A 26617-nucleotide genomic window follows, 5' to 3' on the forward strand; every position below is an offset into this window, starting at 1 on the left:
CAGGGTTAAAAGGACCTACAGCAGCTACATACCAAAAAGGACATATTCATGAGTCCATTTCCATGGATTTTAAGAACAGAAAAAACTAATCTATGGTGCTAGAAATCAGAACACTGGTTATTAGGGCAGGGGCAGGGGGCGGTTAAGGGGGACAGGGAATGATTGGGAGGAAGGACAACAGAACTCTCCTGTCACTGCAGACTGAAGCGCGTCCCTCCAGAGGTCACCGTGAAAGGCACTCAGTCATGTCCAACTCTGCGACAACCATGCACCATGGAATTCTCCAGGCCAGAATACTGGAGGGGGTAGCCCTTCCCTTCTCCAGGGGATCTTCCCAACCCAGGGACTGAATTCAGCCCTCCTGCATTGCAGGCAGATTCTTTACCAACTGAGCTATCAGGGAAGCCCATAAAAGTCATGTTCAAGTCCTAACGTGAAAATATCTTGAGAAGTGGTCTCTGGGAGGTAATTAGGTTTAGATGAGGTCATGAAGAGGGCATCCTCAAGATGGGACTGGTACACTACTAAGAAGAGCCACCAGAAAGCTGCTTCCTCTATCTCCAACCCCCACTCCACACACACATTCACCCAGCAAAGTAACACGTGAGCACACTTGAGATGGTGGCCGCCTATGAGCCAGGAAGAGAGAGGACCCTCACCAGAACCCACCATGTGGCACCCCAGTCTCAGACTTCCAGCCTCCAGAGCTGTGGAAAAACACACTCAGGCTGTGGTAATATGCAGCCCAGGCAAAGACATCGGGCTATTGGAAATATTCTATATTTCAAAATGGGTGATGGTGACAAGATTGAATAACTATGTAAAAGTTCATAAGCTATACTAAATATATATTAAGTGTATATATAATACATATATATATATTAAAGCTTGTTCACAGGATAGTATTTAGAAGACATAGCAAGAAACTTAGCATTACCTTGAGAAAGAGAGCAAAGCTAAGATTTGGGAGATTTCTACTTTTCATTTTATACCCTCTGTCAATCCAAATTCTTGTCCATACGTGAATGTGACCCTTTCTAATTTTTAACAGCTTGTTCATCTGAACACTGCTCTGAACTCCATCTCAGTGTTTGTCTCATCACCGCCCTTGCACCCTTGATGGCAGTGAATGTCAACTCCACACTCCCACCCTGCTCCTTGCACTCCCACTCCAACCCAGGAGTCTCGAGGCACTGCCTGTGCACGTCCACTCAATCCCATAACTGTCACACCCCGCACGTCTCCAAATGCAGTTATTCACTGCCACCAGCGCCAGCCGCCTTCCCAAACCCCTCCACTTGTACCCTGGCTGCTCTCTCAGGTTCTAACTCATCCTTCTCCTTGCATCTGTGCATGGATTGTTTATTTATAGGTATTCTTCACTGTCCAGACTCAGAAACCAAAACAGATGCAGATACACTTTTGAGAGGCAGCAGGGAGGTATTCCTCATTATCCAAACTATTGCTACTCCCTAACAAAATCTCAGGGAACCAGTACTACAGATTTAGATGACATGACATCCCTCCAAATCCCTCATTACCTAAACAGATTAGACGGCAAGGGACACTATATTTTTACAGTGTCTTCTGTTGCTTTTTTCTTTTTCCAGCTTTACTGATATGTAACTGACCCATCATACAGTATCATTTTAAGGCACACAACATGATGATGTGATAGACATAAATACTGTGAGATCATTACCACAAGAAGACTAGTCTAACTGTTGCTTCCATCTTCGTCACCATCGCTCTTGGCCAGACTTCCTGCACTTTAAACCCAAGTTCTTGCTGGATGCCAGTTCCAGCCCCTCCCAATGCCTATCACTTGCTCACTGCAACCATGTCTATCTTTCCGCCATCACTTTCTCTCTGTTGCTCCTGCACAAAAGCCCTCAATACATCCCACTCATGGGATCCAGCTGAGGCACTGTCTTTGCAGAAACCCTGTGTGCGAGCATCGTGATCCGCTCCGTCTCTGACCATCTTCACCCACTCCCTGCTCTGTGCTCGTGCCCCATTTTTCACAGCCAGGAACATCTACTCGCCTTCCACCACACCGGGACCCAGCTAGGCACTGTGCCCCCTAACTGGGTGACTTCGGGTAGTTAACCACTCCTTCTGCGCCTGGCCTATGAAGTGGAAACACAGTTGTACCTTCCTCACCTGCCACACAATAACCACTCAAACATCAGCTACCGTTACCACCAATTCAAGTCCTACCTGCCAAACGGTGTTCCTCCACACCAGTCCCCCAGGAATCTCCCCTCAATTCCTCTCGACTCCATTTATCTATTTGTCGTGCATGTTTGCATGTGGCCAATAGTCTGTTTCTGTGCTCCACGGGGTTTCTGTAGCCTCCTTATTTCACTCTGGAGCTTTCACAGAGCTATTTTTCATCAACATCTAGTTTATTTGTTTCTGTGGGAGGACAGGCATTAGGACCTGTTAGTCCAACACCTTGCTAACTTCATTCTCCTCATTTGCCTTGTTATTGTCAATTAATATCTAGATTTCTTCTCTCTCAAACAGCTTAAAATTAAGTATTCTGGAGCTTTACCTATCTTTTAAAAAAAAGCCTTCAACTACAATTCCCACCAGTGGCCAATAGTCTTCTAGATGGCTACAGACCTCTCTGAATCCATTCACATACACGTGGCCATCCAAGAGAAATACACACTCTTGAACAGGCAGTATCAGGAAATTCAACGTTGCCTTTCCCCAGAAAGTCAATCCAAGGACCGTGGCGGTCTATCTCAGCCCAGGCAAGGAGCCTCATCTGTCAACACAAAGGTGACTTCCTTATCTCTCTGTCTAGCCGAGCTCTCTCCCTGGGCCAGTATTTCCAACTGTCCACCTGACACCTATACCTGGCTGACCAGTGGGTGCCTCAAGCCACACATTATCCCAAATGCTTCACTACTCCCGCTTCCTAGCTGCCACTGCAACTCCCACTATCACCACCTCCTCCTCCTCCTCCATTTCCAGTCTCTCTAACCTCATTCTTTTCTCCTGATCACCTCAACAATCTAAGCCTTCTCGTTCCTCTAACCCACCCTCCCCTCAGCCAGAGAGGTTAATTCTTTCTGAAATGCTGCCCTCCTTTGCACTTGACCCACTCAAGGCCACCTTCCAACCCCTACATGCTCTGACATGGCCAACTGAGGTGTCCTCCAAAGAATTGGCGCAGTCACCCTTACCATCCTCATCTGTTACTGCCCGCCCCCCATAGATACCCCAGCAGTTCGCTACTCCTTGGGGTGCCTCATGCTGTCCCCTCCCTTCATACCCCAGGACACGCAGGTGCACACTCTGCTAGAACGCACACCTACCCTGTCACACTCTTAGGTCACTTGCAAAGTGAACCGGGAGAGTCCTAACTACCTCAAACTGCTCCCACACAATTCTGAACCTTCAATTACTATTCTTCCCTGGACAGCTGGGAAAATGGTGATGATCTCTCCCTGAGTCTGTCTCCTTCCCCACATGGAGAATTTTGGTAGGGTAAGGTTCACAGCCTGCTCAGCTCTTAATCTTCAGTTGCTAAGTTTGGCACAAAAAAAGTACCAAATCAATGTTTGCCAAATGAAAGTGGCCAGTTCCCTGAGGACCTGTACCTCAGGTCCTCACCCTCCGATCTTAGCTCTGACCCCTCCCTCTCAGTGGTATGTCTGTCTTTCTCTCTATTTTCTCCTTCAGCCCGTCAGGAAGCAGGTGCAGACACTCAAGTTCACTATCTTGAATCTCCAATATTCCCACCTCAGGGTATTTGCACTGGCTGTTTCCCTCCAGGAATGCGCTTGCCCTAGATATTATCCTCTCAGATCTCAATCAGGTCTCTGTTCAGATATCCTTGTCCTCTTTTTAAAAGGGCCCTGCCACCACATGCTATCCCTGTAGGCTCACCGCTGGTGCTGTGCCCCACAGAAACAGCAACTCAGTGAGTGCAGGCCTATCTCAGGCACCACTGGATCCCCAAATCTTTATTGGTGTCAGGAACATGGCCTTATTTCCTATGTGTTGAGCACATACTGTGTGGCAGGTCTAGGTGCTGGAGATACAGCAAGGAACAGAACAGATAAAAATTCCTCCTTCATGTTCCCAAGGAGAAAAATAAACAATACTTAAGATAAACAAGAAAAATATAACAACAACAACAAAATTGATAAAGGAAGACAGGAAGTGGGAAAAGTCTCACTAGATGACTTGTGAATAAAAATCTGAGAGAAATGAGGGAGCAAACCATGTGAATACTGAATCGCAAGCTCAAAGGTTCTGAGGCTGAAGAATGTCTGCCATGTGGAACGAGCAGGGAGCAGAAACTAAAGTGCAAAAGTAACAGTGGGTCAGATTATAGCTCCCTGTAAGAACTTCATCATTTGTTTGTTTTTTGGTCATGCAGCACAGCCTGTGGGATCCTAGTTCCCAGACCAGGGATGGAACCTGGGCCTGAGACTTGAGTCCCAACCACTGGACCACCAGAAGATTCCCAAGAGTTTATCTTAAAATGAGATGGGGACCCATTGGAGGGCTTTATGATCTGCCTTAAGGGATCCTTTTATCTGCTGTGCTGACAACAGGGGTTAGGGCAGAAGCCAGGAGAACAGATGGGAGACTGCTTCAATAATCCAGGAGAGAGGTGATGGTGACTGGGCCAAAGGCACTGGACATGAAAAAGCAGTCAAGAATAACTCACAGGTTGTTGATCAGAGTCTTTTATGTTACTGAGAAGAGAAAAAAATAGCAAGAAGAGCGATCTGGGAAGAGAGGTAGAAGGGAGCTTGCTAGAGCTGTCCTGACATGTTCAGTCTGAGTTCCCTACCAACCATCTAAATAGGCAGCTGCATATAGGTGAAGGGAGAGGTCCAGGCTGGAGATATTCAGGTGGGATCTGTTAGCCTAATAAACAGGTATTTAGACTGATAGCTTTGAGTGACATCACCAGGAATGAAAAATAAAAATGTCCCAAACACAAATTCACAAAGAAGAATAACTGAAGAGAAGAACAGATATGATGCCTAAGGACACCCTCTCACCCCTCAAACAGAACAGAAAGGTTTTGGTCAAAACAAAACCTCCTTCGCACAGCCGGCAGAGGGGCAAACCAGGACCAACTCTGTCAATGGGTCGTCCAAACTTTGAACAAAGACCCCGGCGGTCCGCCCCATAATTTTTCAAAAATGAAACCCAGTAAATGTAGGTATTGTCTTTGTAAAAGATGGGGTGCTTTGGGCCCAGAGAAAGTGAGGGCCACGTCCAGGTTCTAATCACTAGCATCTGCCTGCACGGGAAGGAGCACTCTGCTGGATGCAGACGGAGGAGATAGGACACGGCTCACAGGGTTGTCCTTCTCCTGGGAGGGCACCGCCTCCCGACAGGGTCTATCCATCCCTGAGGGGCGAGCGAGCAGGCAGGGCGCGGTCAGGAAGGTAATCAGGCAGCGTGGAGTGCGGGGGAGGGGCATCGATACGGACAAGGGTGGACTCGCGGGGCAGGGTTGGACGTGGGGGCGTGGCGCGCCTGCAGAGCGCTGGGGTGGGACATGAGGGCCGCCAGGAGGCCGCGGCTCCGGGTTCGGAAGGAGGGCAGATAGAAGGCACCGCGGGCGCACCCTGACGCTATAATGAGGGGCGGTTCGACAGGGCGCTGTGTAGCCGGGGTGAGGCGTGCCGGCTGACGTGAGGCAAACGGGAAGCGTGGGCAGCACGGTTCTGAACATGTGGACCGGGCTCCGCCCAGCCTCGAGGACCTGGGTTCAAGGATACGCCGCGTGTCAGAAGAACGGGGCCAGAACACCCTTACCTGGCGCAGCAGCAGCCGTGTCCCCCTCGCAGGTCCCGGCTGGAGAACGCGGCCGCCGCTTCTCGCGCCGCTCGTCCGCGCTTCCTGATTGGCCGAGGCCGACCCTCCCAGAAGCCCCCGCGCGGCGCGCCGCCAAATGAACTTTATGGAGACCCGTGGAGGAGGACACGGACACGGGCGGGGCTAGAGGCGGGGCCTTCGACTGCGGTCACTCCCCACACTCCCTCGGCCACTGCCCTCACCCTTCCCACGTGGTTAGAGTCAACTCCGGCGCAAGAAAGCGGTCGCACAATGGCCTGCGCGGATTTCTTACCCTTTATTGAGCACTATCCAAGTGCCAGGCACTATTCTAGGCCCTGGGGGCACAGTGGTGACCACGACAGGCAAGGTCCCTGCTCTAATGGAGTTCTCAAGGTGGTGGGGGAAATGAAAGTGAAAGTCGCTCAATCGTGTCCGACTCTTTGCGACCCCATGGGCTGTAGAGTCCATGGAATTCTCCAGGCCAGAATACTGGAGTGGGTAGTCTTTCTCTTCTCCAGGGGATCTTTCCCAACCCAGGGATCGAACCCAGGTCTCCCGCATTGCAGGCGCATTCTTTACCCGTTGAGCCAGGAGGGAAGCTCTTGGTGGGGGAAATATAATAAATGACTGCCAGTTTGTAAGGAAGGCAATGGCGAAACAAGCAGATTAACGTGAGAGAGAATGCCTGTGTGGTCAGAGACGGCCTCTCGGGGAAGGTGATCGCTGAGCTGCAACTTAAATGATGAGAAAGGGTCAGCCTTGCATAGCCTTGGCTGCAGAACATTCCGAGTAGAGGGAACAAATCTGAAGGTTCCACGGGGAAACAGCTGGTGTTGAAGAATAGGAAGAAGTGGGGTATGACTGGTAGAAGATGATAGAGCACAGGTGGGAAAGACTCACAGTTGCCTGGAACCAGACTTTGCGGATCCTTCAGGCTGCAGCGAGAAAGTGTAAGTTATTCCTCATGCAAGTGGAAGCCACTGGAGGGTTTCATGCTGAGTTATGACATGAGCTGGTTTACTTTTGTAGACAATCCCTCTAGTCCTTTTGGGGGAGAATGGACAGTAGGCAGCAGAGAGGAGCTGGGAGGCTACTTCTGTGGTTAAGACACAAGCAGAGGACTTCCCTGGTCCTCGGTGGTTATAAATCCACCTGCCAAAGCAGGGGACACGAGTTTGATCCCTGCTTCAGGAAGATTCCACATGCCCCAGGGCAACTAAGCACCACAACTACCGAGCCCAAGCACCTCAGCTAGAGAGTAGCCCCCCTCTTGCTGCAACTAGAGAAAGCCTGCACATGGCAATGAAGACCCAGTGCAGCCAAAAAAAAAAAAAAAGTAAACAAATAAAATGAAAAAAAGAAAGACAAGAGAGTGGAACTAGGATCGTTGCAGTGCCCAGTCATGAAAAATAATTAGTGCTCACAATGTGCCAAAAATGTGTAAGACCTAGTCCTTACGATGTGATGAGGAAGCGGGTACAGAAAGAGTGTATTTCAATGTAATATGTAAGGGTGCTAAGGGAGTTTAACCCTGTCTGGTGGGTTGAAAGGAGCCTTCCCCTGGGGGAGTGGGGTGGGGTGATGCCTTAACTGAGCTGTGAAGATGAACAGGGCTCAGACTGGCAAAGAGAGAAGGGAGCTTTTTCCTCGCCAAGGGAATAGAATAAGCAAAGGTGGAGAGGAAAGAAACAGTGTTTTGCCCATCCTCTCCATACATTACCACTCATTCTGAGAAAGGGAGGCTCTACCCAGGCTCCTCTGAGACCTGTTCTCTTCTAGCTTTCAACCTGCACGTGTAAAGACTTGAGCAAAACACTAACATACTTTCTCACAGCTATTAAAATCAGATATGAAAGTGCGGACATTACTGCTGATTCTACAGAAATAAGGATAAGAGTACTGCGAATAATTGTACCCCAACAAATGATGGATGGTGTGGACCAATTCACAGAAACATAAAACTTACCAAGACTAAATCAAGAAAAAGTAGATAATTGGAGTAGATCTGTAATTAATGAGATTGAATCAGTCAAAAATCTCTCAACAAATAAAAGCTTTGGATCCAATGGCTTCACTGGTAAATTCCACCAAATATTTTAAAAACTACTACCAATGCTTCTCAAAGTCTTCCAAAAAACTGAAGGGGAGAGAACACTTTTAATGAGTGTTCTGTGAGGCCAGTATTACCTTGATTCCAAAGCCAGCCAAAGATACCACAAGTAAAAATTCTTAGCAAAATACTAGCAAACCAATTTCAGCAGCATATTTTAAAAGAGATTTTTTGGATGTGGACCATTTTTTTTAAAAAGACTATTGAATTTGTCACAATACTGCTTCTGCTTTATGTTCTGCTTCTCTGGCCCTAAGGCATGTGGAGTCTCAGCTCCCTGTATGTGCGTGCTCAGACTTATCTGACTCTTTGTGACCCTATGGACTGTAGCCCACCAGGCTTCTCTGTCCATGGGATTTTCCAGGCAAGAATACTGGAGTGGATTGCAATGTCCTCCTCCAGGGGCTATCCCCAACCCAGGGATCAAACCCGCATCTCCTTTGTCTCCTGCATTGCAGGCAGATTCTTTACCACTTGAGCCATCAGGGAAGCCCCCAGCAGCATATTAAAATGAGTATAACACCATGACCAAGAAGCATTTATTTCTGGAACGCAAGACTGGTTCAACATATGAAAATCAATCAATGTAATACACCACTTTACCAGAATGAAGGAGAGAAATCATGATAATCTCAACTGATGCATAAATACATTTGACAAAATTCAACACCCTGTCATTATAAAAACACTTTGCAAACTAGGAACAGAAGGAAAGTACTTCAACAGAATAAAAGCCATATATGAAAACCCCCACAGCAAACATCATACTCAATGGGAAGAGCTGAAATCTTTTCCTTTAAGATCAGAAACAAGGCAGGGATGCCTGCTTTTGTCACCTCTATTCAACATAGCACTGGAAGTTCTAGCCAGAGCAGTTAGACCAGAAAGAGAAATAAGAGGCATCCAAATAAAAAAGGAAGAAGTTAAATTATCTTCGTTCCCAGATAAGATTTATATGTAGACAATCCTAAAGATCACACACACACACACACACACACATACAAACCCTGTCAGAGCGAACAGATTAATTCAGCAAAGTAACAGGATACAAAGTCAACACACAGAAAACCAGTCACATTTCTATACTCTAACAATGAAAAATCTGAAAAGAAAAATCCCAAAACAATTCAGTTTTTAATAGCATAAAAATAATTTAGAAATTAAGGAGGGAAAAACTTGCACAATGAAAACTACAAAATAGCTGAAACAAGTTAAAGAAGACGTAAATAAGAGAAAACACGTTCCATGTCCATGGATTGGAAGACTCAGTATTGTTAAGATGTTAATATTACTCAAAGAGATCTGCAGAGTCAATGCAATCCCTAAAAAAACACTTATGACTTTTTTTTTGGAGTAGAAAAACCCATTCTATATGGAGAAGCCTCAAAAACTAAAAATAGAATTTCCATATGATCCAGCAATTCCACTTCTGGGTATATACTCCAAAGAATTGAAAGCAGGGTCTCAAAGTGACATTTCTACAGCGATATCAGTTCAGTTCAGTTCAGTCGTTCAGTCGTGTCCGACTCTTTGCGACCCCATGAATCGCAGCATGCCAGGCTTCCCTGTCCATCACCATATCCTGGAAACCAATATACATAGCGTTATATACAATATTCAAACTACAGAAGCAATCCAAGTGTCCATGATGGATGAATGGATAGGCAAATGTAGTATATACAGAGAATAGAATATTATTTAGCCTTTAAAAGGAGGGAAATCATGACATATACTACATATAACTGGATGAACCTTGAGGACATTATACTAAATGTAATAAACCAGTAACAAAAAGACAAAGACTACATTATTTCACTTAGAGCAGGTAGTCATGGAGACATAAAGTAGAATGGCAGTTGCCAGGAGCTAGGGGGTGGGGTGGGAATGGGGTTATCATTTAAGGGGTACAGAATTTTAGTTTTACAAGTTGAAAAGGGTTAAGAAGATAGATGGTAGTGATAGTATTATAATAATCATAAACACATTATGAAAGTATTTAATACTACAGAACTCTACACTTGAAAATTAAGACGGTTAATTTTATGTTGCATATTTTACCAGAATTTAAAAAAAAAAAATGTTTTTAAGGTTGTGGAGTAACTGAGACCATCATATACTACAGAGGATTTGGAACATCCGTTTGGAAAACTAGCAAAACATATTCAAGTTAAATGCACACATACCCCGTGATTCAACAGTTTTATGTATGTATGTATATGTTTGTATGTTTTAATCCATCTCTTGCATAAACGTGTACATATTTTCACTAAAGCCATGTACAACAACATTTATAACCCCATATTTTGTACTAGCCCCAAAGTAGGAACTACCCAAATGTCCATTAAAAGAAGAATGCAATAAATAAGTTATGGTGTGATACTGCAAAATGCTGCAGTGAATAAATGAATATGTGAACTACACCCACATATAATAACGTGAATGAATTTCATAAACATAATAATGGTAAGCCAAAGCCAGACCCAAATGTATGACTCCACTTATATAAAGTTCAAATCAGACAAAACTAATCTATGGTCACAGATTGTCAGATCAGTAGTAGTACTTTGAAGGTACATCAGTAGTTATTTTGAAGGGAGGAAAGGTTGTTGATTAGGAAGGGAAATGAGACAATCTTCTGAGGTTTGTTAATGTTCTGTTTCTTAATCTGGATGCTGAGTGCATGGATGTATTCACTTTTTAAAAATTCATTGAGCTGCACATTTAAGATTTATATACTTTACCACACATATATTATTCATTGTACAATAAAAGTTAAAAAAGGGAAAATATCCCCTTCACTGTGGAATATTTGATATTTTTGCTAACCAAAATTCCTATCACTTCTCTTTCCTCAAGTTAAAGATGCTGAGGGTAGTTCCAGGCTCTGAGATCATTTAGGGTATCAGTCAGGATGTTTGAGCTCCAAATAACCGATTGAATTTGGCCTGAACCATAAGGAAATGAGTTATTAACCTAATTGGAAGTTTGGCAGTAGATGTCAGTTTGGTTGATTCAAGTATTTCCAGTTTAGAACCTTGTTTTACTTCCTTGGTATCCCCCACAATCCTTAGCATGTAGTACATGGAAAGAAAGCTAGAATTATTTCTTAAATGACAGAATTCAGCTCCACAATTGCCCCCTATCTTGAGCTGCTACTGCTAGAGATGGGCTCTTAGTGGGTGGCAGCAAATTGCATAATGCTTTGTGATCTGTGGCTGAGTGATCAGCAGTATTCTTTAATAGTCATTAAAAGCTTAAAAGGGAAGCTTCTTACTTTGCTCTTTAGATGAATTTAATTTCAGCTGCACAGAAGGTGACTTGGCATTATCAGAGATGGCAAATAGGCTTTGACTAGAATACTAACTCCTGTGTCAGCATGATTGGTTGGGTCTACCAGAAGTCCTGTGTTAAAGATGCTGAGGATAGTTCCAGGCTCAATGGAGGAACTCTGAGATCATTTAGGGTATCAGTCAGGATGTTTGAGCTCCAAATAACCAATTGAATTTGGCCTGAACCATAAGGAAATGCGTTATTAACCTAATTGGAAGTTTGGCAGTAGATGTCAGTTTGGTTGATTCAGCAGCTCATAGTCTCCAGGGACCTTCCAGCTCTCTGCTGTGTCATCCTCGGTGTGAACTCCATCTTGAGACAGTAAAGATGTTGCTGATCTAACAGGATAGCCAGTTCTTACCCTATAAAATGGGCTTCCTTGATGACTCAGTGGGTAAAGAATCTCCCTGCAATGCAGGAAATGTGGGTTCGACCCTTGGGCTGGGAAGATCCCCTGGAGGAGGGCGTAGCAATCCACTTCAGTATTCTTGCTTGTAAAATCCCATGGACAAAGAAGCCTGGTGGGTTATAGCCTACCACAGGGTTGCAAAGAGTCGGACATGACTGAAGTGACTTAGCACGTGTGCACAGGTACATGCATATGTAAAAATTTATTGAGCTGTAGGCTTATGACTTGTGTACTTCACCAGATGTATTTATGTCTCAATGAAAAGATTAATAAGCTTGGAATTAAAGAAAACATGATTCACATCTAATATCACACTTGGACCTTGCAACAACCCAGGGGTAGGCAGGGCAGGGCTGGTGATCATCGTACATCCCGTGGGAATCCAAACTCCAGGAGGATTAAGTGATATACCCAAGGTTACAGAGGGAGGTAGTGGCAGACTAGAGCCTACACTCAAGTCTTCTGATATCAAGGCCGGTGTTTTCCAGTCCAATGAAAGCCTCAGAGGTGAACTTAGACGCCTTCGTGAACCGTAATAAGAGCTATGCAGTGAAGTTCTTAGATGGACTTTCTTGCCAAGTTTCTGAATTGGGCTGGGAACAAACCTCACATTCTCATTAATCAGCAGCTAACTCTCAGATGACATTGTGGAGATGGTAGGATTTTTTTAAACATCTGGTTGTTTTATTTGTTATTAAACAAACTGTTGAGTGAAAGGAAAAAAAATCCTACACATTTCTTCATTGCTGCTGTTTCAAAACAGCTTTGCCGACATCTATCAACTTTGTTTATGTCAAATTGCACAATTTGTCACTGATGCTGAATTTGCCAAAAGTAAAGTGAATTTGATTGACAAGGCCCCAGGGCTTCTCTCTCTTCCTTTTCAACATTCCAGATGTTAAAAAAAAAAAGTTGGATCCACCCCAAGAAAGGCTTATCTGCCGGTGGAGCTTGGGGGATATGGTTATAGTTTGTTACAGTTTCTGTAGAAACTTTGCCTCCTAGAAACCCCATCTTGATTGGTTCAAATTACCCTCCATTTTCAATTGTTGCCTTTCAATGGAGCCATCTGTTTTGAGGCTCATCTGTCAGGGGCTCTGTTGTGGTTGATTATTAAACATATCTGCAGCTGGAGGTTCAGAGGAAAAAAAAAAAAAACCTTAAATGACAAAAGGAAAGTGTCCCCAAGAATGAAAGTAGAAAACAGAAACAGACTTCTAGCTATCACCACTCTTAGAAATCAGAGGACTTAATCCTTCTCTGAAACCCAGGAGAAAATTAATATAAATAAACAAGTGTGGTGGACAGTAATGGACATTGGGTGGCATTGGGGCTTTCCACCACAAAGTTTCTTTGGAAACTACACCCAAGGACACGCAGGCTAACTCTTCTGGGTGGATTACCTCTTTCACATTGTGACTATTCTCATAGGGATAATGGTAATCCACCATGAAGGGCTGTCTCTAAGGATTAAATTAGTTAACGCATGTTAAGGGCTTAGAGAAGTCTTAACATATATTAGGTGCTCTGTAAACATTAATTGTTCTTATTTCTGGTAGAGCTTGTTGTTACAATATTCTAGAATTGGGTAGAGGTTTCTCTGACCCACCAGGACCAAGCCACCCTCTGCCCTCACCCACCACATCCCACTCCACCTAACCCCATGCTAGGCATCTTGGGGATGCCATGGACATGCCAACCCCATGCCAGGACATGGCAACTCTCCATAACTTTCACCTTGAGAGGCAGGTCACGGCACGTTCTGCTTTATGTCCACCAGGGGGCGATCAGTGAATGTTAGTTGAAAAAGGATAAGCCTGACCCCCTGGCTGGGACTCTCAGAACAAAGGCTCCAGCGTGCCGAAAGCGTCAACTCCCCTGAGTTGAACAAACACAGAGCCTGAGATTCTCAAATAGAATTAGCAGCCTAAGCATTTGGTTCAGCCTAGGGTTAACAGTTGGAAAAGGCAATGGCACCCCACTCCAGTACTCTTGCCTGGAAAATCCCATGGACCGAGGAGCCTGGTAGGCTGCAGTCCATGGGGTCGCTAGGAGTCGGACGACTGAGCGACTTAACTTTCACATTTCACTTTCACGCATTGGAGAAGGAAAAGGCAACCTACTCCAGTGTTCTTGCCTGGAGAATCCCAGGGACGGGGGAGCCTGGTAGGCTGCCGTCTATGAGGTCGCACAAAGTCGGACACGACTGAAGCGACTTAGCACCAGCAGGGTTAACAGTGGTATGTGTGATATAATGAGATCGTACATGTAGCCCCGTCTAGGTGGTCAGGGGTTCTGTAATATTCCTAGGCACTGGAAACATTTCCTGAAACATGATGCAGCCAGACCTTGTCTTGCCTTGAGATAGAAGACTGCTGAATACTGAGACTTCAGTGAAGCAACGCCAGAGTTTATCCTTATGAAAACCATTTCACATAACACTCACCAGGCTACAGCCCCTGGCTGAAATCTGTCTTAGATGTCTTATCCTTTTTTAGAGTAGAAAAAGAAAAAACAGTCCTCTGAAAGTCAGAGAAGAGAGGCATTTAGGGAAGAATAAAACTTTCTTTATCCATCTGGTTGATAATGCAATTTTAATGGAAAATGTTTGTTTATGTTTTTAATCCATGTGTCTTCACAGCATTTACTTTTTTTGTAACGCATTTAATTTTATATTATGAAAAGTATGACCTTCAGTTTCACGGTTCAGTTTAAACTGGAAGATTTGAAGGGAGAGTTTTTATCCAGTATGGTCTCAATTTTTAAAATCATCCGTCAATTTCTACGAAGTTTTTGTGAAAAACCTATCCTGGCAAGAATCAGTGTTTCTGTTTGTTTGTTTTTTTTTAAATGAAATTAATTCCCGCAAGTAAAATACATCCATTTCAACTCAAGGTCTTGTATAGAATAAATATTTAATAAATGTGTCAAGTGAATGAGAGAAATATTAATATGAAAGCCTGCGAAGAAGTGGGGTAACTTCTGTGTTGCGGAATTGACTGTGCTGGACTCAGCCCATCATTTCATTTCACCCACCAGCAACACTTAGGGAGGAACTGTCAGGATCTGTTTTGGCAGAGAGGGCTCTTTGCTCTTTGATTTCCATTCAGCCAGCCAGGAATCGTTGTTTGACAATCAGAGCACGCCTCACTGATAGCTGGATCAGGGTTGTTTTATCTCTACCTGGTGAATAATCTTAGCATCATACTTTATACCCAGAAGGTGTGTGATTAGTGTAATGAATTAACAGCTTCTTGCTTCTCTGGGAAAATGAATACCAGGAACCCTATTATCATAAAGGGCAATTGAGGGGAAAGGAACTCACAGGACAGATACTTGACTTATGCTGTTTAATTTAATCCCTCCAACAGCGCTTTCAAAGTATTCGTGTGTTTCAGAGCAGAAAGGAAGCTGAGCAGAGGAAAATGTCCAAGGTCACGAAGTGAAGTAACTAGAAAAGGATTTTTTTTTAACCAAAAGTTGGTCTAATGCTGTGGCCCATGGTCTTGCCACCATATCTTTCTCTTTGTAGAAGAATGAGGGGCTGCTGTTTAGAAACAAAGAATTGAGCTGAACATTCCAGAGCAGGGACTCAGATGAGGCAGGACCCTCATGGAGGCTCATCCCATGGCACACGACAGTGGGTAGCCCCTTGCTCTACCTGAGCCTTAGCTCTGGCACACTCCACTGTCATCAGCGGAAAAGGATTTCACCCTTGCCCTTTGAAATGCTTCATGCCCAGACATCCCTGTACCATTGTGGTTCTCAGGCATTTCCACAGTGCCCTGGGCAAAAAGTCAAGGGATCCCAACACTGCCTGTGGTCTGTTTGGGCCATGGAGGGGAGGATTGGGCAAGTTACTTGCCTTCTGAATCTCAGACCTTTCCTGTGTCAGGGGAAGTCAATACTACTTGTCCAAATACAACCCACCTGGAAGGATGCAACGAGACTCTATGAAAAGATATGTGTGGAAGTGCTTTGAAAACATTAGAGGCTGTAGGAATGTTCTTCCAGATTCCTCAGCTTCTTTCCAAAAAAGATGTGACCGAATTCCTGGGAAATTAATTGGAATCGGTTTATTCATTTTGTTTTGTTTTGCCTTTTTTTCCCCTTCTTGTCTGCATCTTCTAACAAAGAACGGAGAGTTCATTTTCTCCATCTCCCCCAAAGGAAAACAGCCAGGTGCAGAAGTTAGTATTCAATTCAACTGCAGAAAACAAACAAAACCCAAACACAGTAACAGCTCCAATACCTGAACAAAGTAAGATATTTTTCTGTCACGTAAGAGAAGTCAGAAGAGAGGCCATCCACACAATGTGGTGGCTCCCAAGTCATCAAGGACCCAGGCTCCTTCTACACTGTTGCTCCACCCTCCTTAACATCCCTCCTCACTGGCCAAGGTGGTTGCTTAAGATCCAGCTGTTGCATTCAGGTTCCAGCTAGCATAAAGAAGGGCAGGACTCTGAAGAAGCTCCTCATTCCTTCAAGGATATATTCTTACAGTTTTATATCCACTTCCACTTACCAGTCATTGGACAAAACTTGGTTACATGGCCACCACTGGCTGCAAAATAAGCTGGGAAATGTAATCTTAGTGGGACGTTCACTTCCCAGACAATTGTGGGTTCTTATTACAAAGAGGGAGGGGGTGCATAGCGAGGGCAAACCCATTGTCTACCCATCATATCTTGGATTCTTAAGTTCTGGATTCCTTGTCCAGGTATGTGTGTGTGTGCATGTGGGCGTACGTGCACACATGTATTAGGAGGAAGGGAGCCAGCAGGGGAAAATACCCAACAGTGCACCATTAAGAGCTCAAATTTTAGTGCAAAGCAGAATCACATGAGAAGCTTACTAAACACATAGTAGGCAGATTCTTAGTCAGAAAACTAGCACTAATCAAAATAGGACAAAATAACAAACTGGTCTTCAACACAAATTAAGATTTCCGATCATCAAAAGATACCACTAAGAAAATGAAAAGGCAAGCCCTCAACTAAAAGGAAAATTTCCTAATATTTATCTGTGACAAAGGACATATGACCAAAACTGTGTGCTGGTCTCAGCCTATCGATAACCAATATTTTGGTTGGACTAGTCCCTGTGGTTCTTATGATTGAAGACACCCTTTGGCTACAACCATCAGGAAATTTTGAAAAAAAAAAAAAATTGAGGTTTAAGACTGTTAAGATCTGGAAATGACACATCACATCTGGGGCCACACAGCAAGGTCAAGGGGAGAGAGAGAGACTGCATGGGCCTGGGGTTCCTCTTTTATTGGGGTTGAGGGTGGGGTGGGGATGTATGTTTTCCTGAACTCACTCCTTATTGATGAATTTAAAGCATAAAAGTGGGAATTTTAAAACATAGGAAGAGCAAAGAAAGGGGTAGCACCAAAGGTCAGTTGTTGGAATCAACCAAGATCTCTAAAAATAAAGGAACCTTGGTGGGGGAGGCAGCCTGGCTCTTTATCTTGCTGTGTGGCTGGCAATGTGCTGACTCTAAATAGTTGTTTTTGAAGTGGATGCTTCTTTGGAATAGATGCCTCAGTGATCAAAGTGTGTCAGGCACTTGCACTATAAAAAAGAAAATACTGTCGGAGCTTATAAGAATATATAAAAGAATATCTGAAAATTAATAATTATTAATAATAATTTAAAACATAACCAATTTTTCTAAATGGTCAAAAGACTTGAATAGGCACTTCATGAAAAGAGCGTAGAAAATGCCAATAAACATGAAAAAATAGTTAATATTCTTAGTCCAGGGAAAAGTAAATTCTGGTCACAATGATCCACCACTTCTTATCCAGTAAAATGACTACAATTTAAAAGCCTGATAATACCAAGTGTTGGCAGAAATGTGAAGCAACTGAAACTCTCATATTCTGCTGGATGGAGTCTTAAAGGTTACAACCATTCTATAAAAGTGTGGCAGCTTCTAATAAAGGCCCAGAAATTCCACTGCTAGGTGTCTACCCAAGAGAAATGAAAGCATACTGTCCACAAAAAGACTTACCTACAGACGCTTATAGCCGCTCTCTTCATAATGGCCCCAAGCTGGAAACAACCTGAATGTCCAGCAAAGAAGGGATAAACAATGGGATGCTACTCAGATATAAAGGAATAGACTATTGATATATGCAATAATATGGTTGAATTTCAAAAGCACTGGGCTGGGTAAAAGAAGCCAGAACAAGTATTAACTATAGGATTCTGCTTACATGAAGTTCATGAATAGATGAAACTAATATGGGGCAGAAATCAAACAGTGGTTGTCGGTGGGTGAGACGTGGGTGGGTGAGATGTATTGATTGGAAGGAGGGCTGGGGAATTCTTAGGGTGATGGACATGTTCCATGTCATGTCTGGTGTGTGAGTTACATGGGAATGTTCATTTGTCAAAACCCATCAGAGTATGAATTTAACGTTTGCACATCTCACTGAATGTAAATGTGATTTAATCTCAAAAACTGTGTGTGTGAGTTGGTGGTGTGAGTGTATGTGTGTGTGTGTGAATTGCCAGCCCTCATCTCAGAGATTTGGATTCGTGGGATCTAGGAAACTGATGTTTTTCAGCTTAGGAACTGGCATTTTAATCACCCCACCTTCTCAGGGTGTCCTGATGCGGGTGGACAGGCCTGATGTGGTTTCTGGAACCGGGGACGAAGCCGTGAAGGCCATGTGGCTCGGATGGGAGTGGCTCCCTGAGTTCTGGAGGACCCCAAGGTGGAGGGTGGAGGAGGGGAGAGGGGCCTGGGTCCACAGCACACAATCCCCTGCAGGGGGCCCTTGGGTGGGGAGGTACAAAAATGCTCGTGACCCTGGTGCGTAGTGCCTGGGCCCTGGGGGAGCAGGCAGGGCCCCATCATGAAGGCCTGTGGTCAGTGCTGAGGACAGCTGGGAGAATGTCCTTGTGGCCTGCTTGGAGCAGCTAGAGATGATGGCCAGCGGAAGAACAACCCAGGGCTAGTGTTACGGAACCAAACTCGGGTCTGCTTACCTGCGTGCAATTAGGCCCATCTACTGACACCAGGTTGTGGTGAAGGAACATGCAGTGTTTATTGCAGGGCACCAAGCAAAGGGTTCAGGGCAGCTAATGCTCGGAAGGCCCAAACTCCCCATGGCTTTCACGGAAAGGTTTATAAAGACAGGGAGAGAGAGAGGGTTGCAGGTGTGTGGACACTTCTGATTGGCTGGTGGTGAGGTAATCGGGAGTCAACATCACCAACCTTCTGGTTCCAGCTGGTCTGGAATCTATGTGCTTGTGGGCAGCACACAGTTAATTAACTTCTCCCACCTGGTGGGGGGTTCAGTCACTGCAAAGCATTTGAAAGGATTTGGCTCAGAATAGTGTCTACTGCCCTTAAGGAGGAACTGAAGATCCTCGACTTTAATGGCTAAACTATCACTTTCGTCTTGCTTGACTGTTTCTCTTTGTTCCTGCATTTTCTCACTTCTCTGATTAAATTTATTCTTTGGAACTTGGGGGAGGCCGAGGAGGCTAAAGTTTTTCTGCAACCAAGAGGCAGGTAGAGGACATAGGGAAAGGAGGTCTGTCCCAGAAAGGCCCATTAGGGTCCTCCTTGGTGACAATTCCCTCTTTTTTTTTGTTCTTCAATCCTGAGGAAGAACAGGTGTGGAACAAGAAAGGAAATAAAGTTTTGGATACAGAGGTTAATTGTAAACTCAGTGGAGGAGCTCAGTTTTAGGGTCGGGGGGAACTCCGTTTCACTAGGGATCAAACTAGTAGTTATCGTTCATTGAGTGTGAAGAGGTTTACATGTATTGATATCTATTCATTTCGTTTCCCCCATATTATAAGTGAAAAAACTGAGATGCCAGGGGAGCCAAGATTTGAACCCCGACAGCCTGGTTCCAGGGCTTACATCCTCACCCTCCATGCTGACTTCCCCTTCCACTGACCCCCACCCCTTGTATCTGCTTTCCTGGGCATCAGACAAATTGCTGTAGCCAGAGGTAGAATATGCAGCCTCGAAAGGAGATTGAAGAAAAAAAAATGAAACTGAGGTTGGACTCCTCAAAGCCTTGGTAAGTGGGAAGCCACAGCCCCTTGCAGGGCCAGGAACTCTTGCTCATGAGTAACAAGGCAGGTATGAAACGCTGGGGAGTGGAGGGGGCGCTGTGGCATGACCACTTTGAAGGGGGCAGCTATTACTGAGATGGTCCCCTTGGGGACATGCAGCAACACTGATTTTTAAAGATTCTGATCCTTCTGGTTCACATTCGAGTCAAGTGAAACGTGGGCGGGTGGGATGCAACCCTGGGGCTGCTGATTGCAATGTCTGCTCTTCTCTGCTTCCTGGGTGTCCTGTGGCAGGATGGATGGCAGGCCAGTGGCCTTCAGAAGGTTGGCCTCAGCCTTCTCAGGGCGAGGATATTTAACTCCATTAGAGCCCACCCTCCCCTGTGTCCCAAGCCTGAACTTTCTGAGGTGGCCAGGGGAGTCCCGCACTGCCCTTGTGTCGGCGTGCACCCTTCCTTCCGGACAGTCAAGAGCTTTATCCCAGAATCTAACCACCCTTCCTCAGGGGCTCCTTTGCCCCATGCCAGTTTTTCCAAAGGCCCTCACGTCTGCCAGAGCTGCCTCCCGCCTTGTCCCCCCACGTCCCACTGCCTCCCACTCCGTTTACTGGCTGATACACATTTTTGGTTTCTTAAATTCCATTTGAGCCATCATGCTGCCCAATCTCTTATCTCACTCCCTATCTAGCTTCAGCCTGAGCTTGGGCGTCTTGTGGGCTTTGCAGCCAGATATGAAAGGAGGAGAGATTCATTTCCTGCCTCCTACCTCTCCAACCCTACATCTGCCAGTTTAGTTCACAAGCTCTTTTTTGGTGTAAACAACAGACATTCGTTTCCTCACGATCCTGGAGGCCACAAGGCCCAAATCAAGGTGTCAGCAGGGTTGATCCTGCCTGGCCGCGGCCTCTCTCCTTGGTTTGTAATGGTAGGATTCTAGCTGCGTCCTCACAGTCTTCCTTCTGTGCGTGTCTGTGTCCTGACCTTGTCCTATGAGGTCGGCAGTCACACTGGACGCGGGCCCACATTCATGACCTCGTGGGAACTTCATTCTCTCTAAAGACAGCCTCCAAATACAATCACATTCTGAGGTGCTGGGGGTTAGATTTTTTTTTTTAAGATTATTATGATAATTTTATTTTATTTTGTTTTTCTTTATTTTTTTTCCATGTTATTTTTTGCTTTAATGTCACACATGCTTCTTCTTTTTTTAAATTAAAAATGTTTTAATACAAATTTTAAAGTTCACACTCTATTTACAGTTATTTTAAAATATTGGCTATAATCCACATATTGAACAATGTATTTTTAAAATATGATAATGTTTTATTTAATGCAATATATCCTATTTATGTAACAAATGTTAAAAAAATGTTTAATGAGATCTTATTTTTTCATACCAAACTCTGAAACCCTATGTGTATTTTATTTATTTATTTTTAAATTTTATTTTAGTTGAAGGATAATTGCTTTACAATGTTGTGTTGGTTTCTGCTATACAACAACGTGTTTCAGCCATAAGCATACACATATTCCGTCCCTCTTAAGCCTCCCTCCCCGCCGCCCCACATGCTTGTTATGAAACCTCTCTCACCAGTAGGTGACGGCTGGGTCTCACGATGCGCAATGTGGCCGTGTTGCTGTTCCAGACCCCCTTACAGGCTGTCACCATCCTTCGCCTGACACTGGGGCCTCTGCCTCTCCCTAAGATGCTTGGCAGGTTGCATCTCACTCCTGGGCAGACCTGAGGGAAACAAAATCCTTGCTCATAGCAGGACAGTTCAGTGGTATAAGTTGTGCCACAGAGCACACTAGTGGGAGAGGTCGAGGATAGAGGGTCCCTGACAATTATCTGTGCTCGGCCCCCTCCTTTCCTGTTCTCACCCTCCTTCCCTCCTTCTCACCTACAAAAAGTCACCTGCATGGAATTCTTGTCTCCAGCTCTGAATCAGAGAAACCTGAGGGCAGAAGAGGGTCAGTGCTGGGCTGAGAAGAGAGCAGGGCAATGCCCAAGACGGGGGCGACAAGGAACCCCTGGACTCCCATTGCTAAGTTCAAGATGCCAAAAATCCCATTATTACAGTGAAAAAATAAAGTCTTAGTTTTCCAACAATAGAGGCCAGCTTGATAAATTACAGCTTACCCTTATAAGGCATGCTGCTGCTGCTAAGTCGCTTCAGTCGTGTCCGACTCTCTGCGACTCCAGAGACGGCAGCCCACCAGGTTCCCCATCCCTGGGGTTCTCCAGGCAAGAACACTGGAGTAGGTTGCCGTTTCCTTCTCTAATGCATGAAAGTGAAAAGTGAAAGTGAAGTTGCTCAGTCGTGTCCTACTCTTCGTGACCCCATGGACTGCAGCCCACCAGGCTCCTCGGTCCATGGGATTTTCCAGGCAAGGGTACTGGAGTGGGGTGCCATTGCCTTCTCCAGATTCCACCATTATTAGCAGTGCTGTATAGAGTATGGCAAAACGTTGACATTTGTTGAAGCTAAGGGATGGATACATTTCATTTTACTATCCTCTTTACTTTTATATGTTTGAAATTTTTCATAATAAAATGCATATAAAAAGATGGATAAAGAAAACGCTGTTGTACTTGGAAATTATTCACTATGTTGTTAAGTGAAAAAAAAACACAACTGGCCGCAACTACTAATCCAACTATTTAAAATAATACATGTACATGTGCATTTTCTTTTTCTTTTTTTTCTTTTTTATGTGCATTTTAAAAACATTAAGAAATTAACCATTAAGAAAACAATATTTTAAAAAGAAATTGAAATATACATGCCCAATGACCCAGCGATTCCACTTCTGTGTAGAGAAACATATATGAGAAAGGAGATGGGTAAACAGCTGAAGCATCTATTAATAGGAAAATGGCTTTTACAACGGTACTATAATCATTCTTTGAAAATTTGGCAGCAGACAAAAAGAAAATTACTAGAACACTTAAGTGCAGGTACCCTTCTAAACACTTAGGCATGCTAACATAATTCTCACCCTATAAAGTAGGTATTATTGTTAAGCCATTTTATAGATAACAGAAAAATTAAGAAACTTGCCCAAAGTTCACTGGGCCAATGGTGGTTCTGGGATTGGAACCCAGGGAGCGGTCAGCCTGACTGCACAGCCCATGCTCCAAGCCATTATGCTATTTCACCATTTGAGGATGAAATGGTCCTAGAAATATCAACACATTTATCAGACCTAACATTCATTTGAAGTTGCCCACATGGCAGGCCCTGTTTTTAACAGTTGACCTGTATTATCTCATTTTGTCCTCATGACAACTCTTTTAGGAAGGGAGATGAGATACTAACTACTAAAAGCTCCTTTTTCTAAAGGAGACAATCAAAGAACGGAGAGGCTAAGTAATCTTCCCAAGGTTACACAGCTAAGAAGTGGTAGAGACAGGATTCAAACCTATGGAATCAGGTTCCAGAGCCTAAGCTCTCAACTCCTTTGCCCTAAGCCAATAAATCACAACAGGATAAGTAACAGTTCAAACAAATGAAAAAAACCAACAAAATAATGTATTTTCTAGAGGTACATGTGTGAGCACATAAAATAAGGACTCGAATGTGAAGTAGAGAGATGCACCCACAGAACTGAATTTACAATATAAAATATATAGACAAAGAATTGGAAAACAAAACAAAACCCAGGTCTCTACATCTCCACATACACAGAAAACGGTGTATGAGACTTACTACTCTGATGAGTGGCTATCTGGGAGGCAAGGGCTGGAGCCAGCTCCAAGAGTGGGGCTGGCTGTCTAAGGGGACTTGAGACCTATTTATAATCTTTTAATTTTTGACAAGAAGACTATATTCATGTATTATTCATAATTAAAAATTTAATAATGCCCCCAATAGTCTACACTAAAATAGCAGCAAGCACTGTCTCTGTGTGGTGAGGTTTTTTTTTTTTTAGTTCTTTCCTATAATTTATAAATTTTCTACCAAGAAAATATGTGACTTTAGCAATCAAGGTGGGGAAGGAAGGGAGGGAGCAAGAAGAAACAAATGTAATATTACTGCCCCCAAATGATGCCCCAACTTCTCCTCCTGGATCATCTCTGGTTCACTCTCCTAGGCCCACTGCGGTGGCCTGGTCCCCAGCCCCTTCCCACGGAACGGCTCACTCCCCACGCAGTTCTCTCTCAGCCCCACGGGGGCGCAGAATACATTGTTCTGTGTTGGTTGGCTTGGCAGTGAACTTCTCCAGGGCAGGCCTTCCATGCTGGCTTCTGAACTCCCTGACGGCTCCTCCACTCCAAGCGCTGGCCCACAGGCATCAATAAGTGTTGGTGGAACTTACAGTGTTCAGAATCCATCAAAAAAGGAGAGGAGAGGATCCTTCAGGTCCACCTTTCTCTCCCACCTGGGACCCCCGTAAATCGCAAGGGTCTTCTGACCATCCACTCACATACCCCCAAAGATGCATTGCCAAGTCCAGCTTCCTTTGCACTGAGTACCTACTATGTGCCAGACACTTTTGGGCACTGGGGTTGACCCACAGTGACATGCCCTGTAAAGAGCAAAGACAAGGATGGACCTCAGCCTTTGATACCATACCTGATACTGACCTCAGAACCTCAGACCCCAGACCATCAGTGGTGAAATTCTTGGTTTTGTTAGGGCCACCACAGTACTCACAGTTAATTTCTCCAATGTGGTTATTCAGAGACCTACGGCAATTTGCTTCACAGCTGCCCTCCACTGTTCTTGTTTCTTCCTTGACTAAATAAACCCTTGAGGTAACAAATAGAAGAAATGAAGAAACATAGGTCAGATCTCATCTGAATCTATAGAACCAAGATGGGGGATTGTTATGTTGCTTCATGAGATAAGTAAAAAGTTAAGCCTTTTAAACCATAAATAGAAGACATCTTTTTACAATAACTATATAATCAGTCAGTCAATCGCTCAGTTGTGTCCGACTTTTTGGGACCGCATGGACAGTAACCCGCCAGGCTTCTCTGTCTGTGGAACTTTCCAGGCAAGAATACTAGAGTGGGTTGCTATTCCCTACTCCAAGGGATCTTCCTGACCCAGGGATCGAACCCACATATCTTATGTCTCCTGCATTGGCAGGCAGATTCTTTACCGCTAGCTCCACCTGGGAAGTCTTAAGAATGGTTTCCTTCATAAATGTCCCTTCTTCAAAGAGAGACCTTTGATTCACAAGTTTGCTTGTCTGACTTATTTCTTATATGCACACTCTGCCCATTAATGTCTGAAGAAAGCAAGGATTTTTCCATAATAAATTCCCTGCCCTCGTGGAGTGTGCCTTCTGTTAGGGGAGGATAGATAATGACAGGTGCTCAGGAAAAAAATAAAGCTGGAAAGGGGAAGGGGTAGGTTTTTGAGGGGGAGGGGCTGAGATTTTAAAGAAAAGAGGGCGGGAGTCCACTGACAGCATCACAGGCACAGAGGACCAGAGATGACAAGGGTCCAAGGCAGAACATTTCTGATGGTCCCGAGGTACAGGACTTGGCAAATGGAGCTAGTGGGAGGGAGTCACGTAGGGCCTCATGAGCCAACATAAGGACTTTGGTTTCTACTCCCAGAGAAGCACTGAGCCATTGGAGGGTTTGGAACAGAGGATGACACGTTCTACCAGGATGAGTCTGGCTGCTGTGTTAAGAACAGACCAAAATCCTAGCTGAATTCTCTTGAAGCCTCTTGAAACACCATTGTTATTGCTATTAAATATTATTCATATTAATAACAGTTGTGGAACTTCTGTTGTGGATTCTGGCCAAGACTGAGCTCTGAACAACCATTTTATCTGGGCCCAGAAGGACAGGGAAGTGGCAGAAGACTGGAAACTGAGTCTTGGGACGACTCACCATCCTCAAGGTCAGCCAGCATCCTGTGTCACCATAGCAACAGTGTCGACACTTTCTGACGCTGAGGTCCCTGGGCCTCCTTGCTGCTAACAGTCACTGGAAGGTCCTGCCTTGGGCCTGCTGTATTGTTATGTTTCTAATGTCAGACAATTTGGAAAACAGCGCTTTATTTATTTATTTATTTATTTTTAGTCAATAGTTTGATGTGCATTCTTTTCCTTTCTTTTTTTTTTAATTTTTATTTATACTTTATTTTACTTTACAATACTGTATTGGTTTAACCATACATTGACATGAATCCACCACGGGTGTACATGAGTTCCCAAACATGAACCCCCCTCCCACCTCCCACCCCATATCATCTCTCTGGATCATCCCCGTGCACCAGCCCCAAGCATCCTGTATCCCGCATCAAAGATAGACTGGCGATTCGGAAAACAGTGCTTTAATACAAGATGTTCTCAGTTTGGGGCATCCTAAATATGTCATTATAGGGGACTGGAATGCAAAAGTAGGAAGTCAAGAAACACCTGGAGTAACAGGCAAATTTGGCCTTGTAATACAAAATGAGGCAGGGCAAAGGCTAATAAAGTTTTGCCAAGAAAATGCACTGGTCATACCAAACACCCTCTTCCAACAACACAAGAGAAGACTCTACACATGGACATCACCAGATGGTCAACACCGAAATCAGATTGATTATATTCTTTGCGGCCAAAGATGGAGAAGTGCTATACAGTCAACAAAAACAAGACCAGGAGCTGACTGTGGCTCAGATCATGAACTCCTTATTGCCAAATTCAGACTTAAATTGAAAAAAGTAGGGAAAACCACTCAACCATTCAGGTATGACCTAAGTCAAATCCCTTATGACTATACAGTGGAAATGAGAAATAGATTTAAGGGACTAGATCTGATAGATAGAGTGCCTGATGAACTATGGAATGAGGTTCATGACATTGTACAGGAGACAGGGATCAAGACCACCCCCATGGAAAAGAAATGCAAAAAAGCAAAATGGCTGTCTGGGGAGCCCTTACAAATAGCTGT

General features: G+C 44.4%; 1 protein-coding gene across 1 annotated transcript in view; it reads right to left on the bottom strand.

Annotated features, from left to right (window-relative positions):
* Positions 1-5972, bottom strand: part of NUP93 (nucleoporin 93) — a 104205-nt gene extending 98233 nt beyond the window's left edge. The window contains exon 1 of the mRNA XM_040253942.1: positions 5800-5972. The gene's annotated coding sequence lies outside the window, so the exon portion shown is untranslated. The remainder of the gene's footprint in view (positions 1-5799) is intronic.
* Between the last annotated feature and the right edge of the window lie 20645 nt (positions 5973-26617).

The sequence above is a fragment of the Oryx dammah genome, unplaced genomic scaffold (genome assembly GCF_014754425.2).
Source record: "Oryx dammah isolate SB20612 unplaced genomic scaffold, SCBI_Odam_1.1 HiC_scaffold_13, whole genome shotgun sequence".
NCBI classification, from domain to species: domain Eukaryota; kingdom Metazoa; phylum Chordata; class Mammalia; order Artiodactyla; family Bovidae; genus Oryx; species Oryx dammah.